The sequence below is a fragment of the Octopus bimaculoides genome, chromosome 24 (genome assembly GCF_046866305.1).
Source record: "Octopus bimaculoides isolate indiv1 chromosome 24, ASM4686630v1, whole genome shotgun sequence".
Classification (NCBI taxonomy): domain Eukaryota; kingdom Metazoa; phylum Mollusca; class Cephalopoda; order Octopoda; family Octopodidae; genus Octopus; species Octopus bimaculoides.
Window position 1 is genome coordinate 10434839 of NC_142951.1, and position 5480 is coordinate 10440318.

The 5480-nt window shown below is 35.7% G+C and overlaps 1 pseudogene; it reads left to right on the forward strand.

Moving 5' to 3' along the window:
• Positions 1-536: 536 nt before the first annotated feature.
• LOC128250831 (5S ribosomal RNA) lies at positions 537-655 on the forward strand (annotated as a pseudogene).
• Positions 656-5480: the final 4825 nt, after the last annotated feature.

The following is a 5480-nucleotide window of genomic DNA, read 5'->3' on the forward strand; positions in this document are numbered from 1 at the left end:
AGACTTGTGACTGGTGACGGAAAATGGATCTTCTATCGAAGTGTTAAACGTCGTAAACAGCGGCTTGGTAAAAGGGAAAAAGCTCAATCACAACCGAGAAGGGAACTTCATAGGAAAAAGAGCCTTCTCTCTATTTGGTAGGATTGCAAACGAGTAATTCACTTTGAATTGTTACCACCTAATGCAACAATCAATGTTCAAGTCTACTGTCAGCAATTAGAGCGTTTGAATCAAGCTTTCAAGAAAGAAAAAACCCTGCTTTAGTGAATCGAAAAGGTGTGATGTTTCATCAGGACAATGCGCGTCCCCACACTGCAAAGATCACATCACAGAAGATCGAAGAGCTTAATCAGAAAAAAAATTCCTCGTCCGCCTTATTCTCCCGACTTTGCTCATTCAGGTCACCATTTGTTTCGTAGTTTACAGAATCATTTGGGGAACACAATTATCGCAAGCCAGGAGGAGGTCAAAACAGACATTTCAGAGTTCTTCGCTTTGAAACCAAAAGAGTTTTACATTGATGGGATTAAGAAGCTTGTTACGGCCATATCACGTTGACAGCACCGGTTCTCGTCCGATCACCGAAGTTAAGCAACGTCGAGCCTTGTGAGCACTTGGATGGGTGACCGCTTGGGAAACCTAGGTGCCGTAAGCGTCACACACTAAACGGCGGTGCATCAGCATGGTCGCAGCTCTAAGCTGAACCTATAGAAAAAAATAGATAGAAGGAAGTCATAGATAATCAGGGAAAGTACATTGATGATTAACTTTAAATTAAATATAACATTTGATCACTTGTTTTCTTTATTCAAAATTCAGACAGAACTTATGGGATGACCTGATATATTCCTGCAGAGATCCAAATTATTTAAAGACATATAAACCGACAATGCCCATCACTGACTTTGTGCTTAGTTATAACACATTATGCCTTTTGACTTAAACAGAACAATTTTTTTTTCTACTCTAGGCACAAGGCCCAAAATGTTTTGTAGTGGGGACCAGTCGATTAGATCGACCCCAGCACGCAAATGGTACTTAATTTATCGACCCCGAAAGGATAAAAGGCAAAGTCTGCCTCGGTGGAATTTGAACTCAGAACGTATTGGCAGATGAAATACCGCTAAGCATTTCGCCCGGCGTGCTAACGTTTCCGCCAGCTCGACGCCTTCTTAAACAAAACAAATTAAAAGAAAAAAAAAATATATGAATAAAATCCGGAAAATAAAAATTCAGTTGTTGACAGGCATCAACAAATTGGTTATGGGTTCGTTTCCCCTTAAGTTAAATTTATGTATTATATCTTATTTACTTTATCGATTTTTTATAGACACACACACACACACACACACACATATATGTGTGTGTAGGTTAGTATGTGTGTATGTATGTATGTACATATTAAGTAAATATGTATATAAAATGTAAATATCATATATATTTTAAGTAGATATATATGCATACATGTATATGTTATAAGCATATATATATATATATATATATATATATATATATATATATATATATAATTATAATTATATATAAACGAATATGTATATATATGCATGTATGCTTATGTGTATTATTGTGTATATATTCCTAACTAAAAAGGAAACGAAATATGAATTGAAATTTAGTTATTATTTATTCCTTTTAACATAAGTGCGATTTCTTTTTAAGAAATTGGTAGTTTTTTTTTTTTTCTTCAGAAGTCCAACCCACCACACACTAACACCACACCGGCATTCACTGCCCCACCCTGCCCTTGTACCACTTCCAACTTACCATTAAATAAATCAACGAATCAATCAACTTAACCAACCAGACAGCCACCCGGCTAGCCAGACTCCCAAAGCCAGCCGGCCAACCAACCGTCCAACCAATCAAAGGGAAAAAGCATTTCTCTATACTTAATCATGTTGGCATTCATATTTGCAATGAAAGTAAAATAAAGCAGTGGAAAGCGGCCATCTTGTCAAATTTGTTTTAACACACACACACATACGCACACTCATATACGTACCTTATTTATTGACGCATTATCTATATATTATATAAATATATATGTATATATATATATGGATATAGATACATATATACATACATATACATATAGTAGATGTACAGTACATATACAATATCTACAGATGCATTATTTATTTATACATTATATATCAACGTACACACACATATATACATTATTTATTTATAAACATATACATAATGTATATATATAAATATATATATTATATATATATATAGTATATAATGTATATACTTATATATATATATATACATTATTTATACATAAACATATACATTATCTATATATATATATATATATATATATATATATAGAGCATACATACATATATATGCATATATTTATATTAGTGCATATGTATGTGCATATGTATGTATTTACACATACAAACATACTTACATATACACATACACATACAGATACGTATAGAAAGTGAGATTTATTGACTTAAAAATTGCGTGAGACAGAGGTAAAGAAAAGAAAAGAAAGAAAGAAAGAAAGAAAGAAAGAAAGGAATAAAGGAAGAAGGAAAGAAAGGAGAAATAGTAACAGGGAGAGAGTGAGCGTGATAGAAGCAGAGAGAGAGAGAAGAAAGGGAGAGAAGATAACGGGGATGAGACAGCAAGATGGGCAGTAATTGTGAACTTAAAGATACCAGGCCAAAGTTGTGTATTAAAAGCTCAAACTATGAAGAACCATTAAGAAATATCTCTCCCCTAACGACCCCATCCTGATTCCTACAACATCATTATCATCATCATCAACATCATCTAAACCATTATCATCATCATCAACATCATCTAAACCATTATCATCTTCATCATCATCTAAACCATTAATTTGGCCCAATTTCTTTCCATTACTTTCTCATATAACTTCGTTTTATTTTCTCCAATTTTTCTGTTGTTGGCGTTCCAGCCGAACTGTCTGTTGTTGGCGTTGTTTTTTCTTGTTTTCTCATTACATTTCGTCACCGTTCCTTTCTTCTTCTTCTTCTTCTTCTTCTTCTTCTTCTTCTTCTTCTTCTTCTTCTTCTTCTTCTTCTTCTTCTTCTCCTCCTCCTTCCACTTCTTCTTCTTCTTCTTCTTCTTCTTCTTCTTCTTCTTCTTCTTCTACTTCTCCTCCTCCTCCTCCTCCTTCCTCTCCTTCTTTTTTCTTTCTTTAACTCTTCTCCTTCTTCTCCTCCACCTCCTCCTCCTCCTCCTCCTCCTCCTCCTCCTTCCTCTTCTTTTTTTCTTTCTTTAACTCTTCTTCTTTCTTTCTTTAACTCTTCTTCTTCTTCTTCTTCTTCTTTCTTTCTTTCTTTCTTTCTTTAACTCTTCTTCTTCTTCTTCTTTTACTTCTTCTTCTTCTGCTTCTTCTTCTTCTTTTTCTTCTTCTTCTTCTTTTTCTTCTTCTTCTTCTTCTTCTTCTTCTTCTTCGTCTTCTTTCTTTCTTTAACTCTTCTTCTTCTTCTTCTTCTACTTCTTCTTCTTCTTTTACTTCTTCTTCTTCTGCTTCTTCTTCTTCTTCTTCTTCTTTTTCTTCTTCTTCTTCTTCTTCTTCTTCTTCTTCTTCTTTTACTTCTTCTTCTTCTGCTTCTTCTTCTTCTTCTTCCTCTTCTTTTTCTTCTTCTTCTTCTTCTTCTTCTTCTTCTTCTTCTTCTTTCATTCTTTCTTTTACTCTTCGTATTCTTGTTTCTTCTTTTTCTTTCTTTTACTCTTCGTATTCTTTTTCCTTCTTCTTCTTCTTCTTCTTCTTCTTCTCCTCCTCCTTCTTCTTCTACTGCTTCTCCTCCCCCTCCTCCCCCTCATATCTTCTCTACTTCTCTGAGTCACCTAGAATAACATTATCCCCCCTTCCACCCTACCACCACCACCATTATTATCATTCCGGCCCCTTGACCATATCCTTATTGACTGCTATGAGGTGCAGGACTAGCCACAAGTGCAAGCCCCATGGGTCAGAGCGGCTGTCCAGCGTATCTTCCTTGCTATCTTCTGGGGCAATTCCTTTTTCCATTTCGTCTGTTAGCACCATGAGGACATTCAAGTCCTTACTCTAAAGTTACATATAAATTCCTCATCTAGGGCTAATATCATTCTGGCAGCCCGCCTTTATTATTACTAATATTATTCCCTCATTACTAGAAGGAAATTATTATTATTATTATTATTGTTGAGCTGTACTCAACAATGCTGTCTTCTGATTCACCTCCAGCCTGGCAGCAGCTCCAATATTCTTAATATGTTTTTCAAAGCCTTTGGAAACTGCTCCTTTAGACTACTTTACACAGCATCATTTTGTTTTGCTATGCGTTTTACTTTGTTACTTCTTGTATCATATTACAATTCGCTCTTTTGTGTGAGGTTGGTGTAATGTGTATTGTATTATTTTATTACTCTTTTACTGTTTTAATTGTTTCAGTCATTTGACTGTGGCCATGCTGGAGCACCGCCTTTAGTCGAGCATATCGACTCCAGGACTTTTTCTTCGTAAGCCTAGTACTTATTCTATCGGTCTCTTTTGCCGAACCGCTAAGTTACGGGGACGTAAACACACCAACATCGGTTGCCAGGCGATGTTGGGGGGGGGGGGGCAGACACAGATACACAAACATATACGCACACATACATGTATATACATATATACGACAGGCTTCTTTCAGTTTCCGTCTACCAAATCCGATCACAAGGCTTTGATCGACCCGAGGCTATAGTAGAAGACACTTGCCCAAGGTGCCACGCAGTGGGACTGAACCCGGAACCATGTGGTAGTTAAGCAAGCTACTTACCACATAGCTACTCCTGCGCCTATAATATTGGATATTAATTTGCTAGGAGTATATGGAGAGTGGGCTTTTCGTGTATTTATTATGTGTGTATATGTATTTGTGTGTGTGTGTGTGTGTGTTCGTGCGTGTGTGTATGTGTCTGTGTGTATTGTGAGATGATTGTTCTATATGAGCTGTTCTTTTGAATTGATAATATCTTACGCAGGAAATGGACTGCTCCTAGTTGAACTATTTTTTTTTTTACTATAGAATTGGCTTCGATGTTTTTGTTAATATTTTGTCATACCTAATGTTCCATGCATTATTCGTATTATTTAAACTTTTATGACCCGAACCTAAATATTTCGATTTATCATAGCCAATGTTCCGTGTGTTATTCGTACCATTTCAACTTTTATAAATCACATCTAAATATTTCGATTTCAGGATCCGCATATTTCTCACAAATTTTCCACCTAATCTAATGCAATATTTTGATCAAAAAGGATTGTGATATCAGTCAATGCGTGTTTTCCCCCTAATCTTTATCAAAACGTTTGATTGGTTTATATTGACGGCTTTGTCAGTTTTGGATAGGCATATCCCAAATGATTGGGACCAGGTTGTTGCCATGTATTGCGTTAGATACATATTTACATCACTTCTTGCTTGTTTTCACCTCGT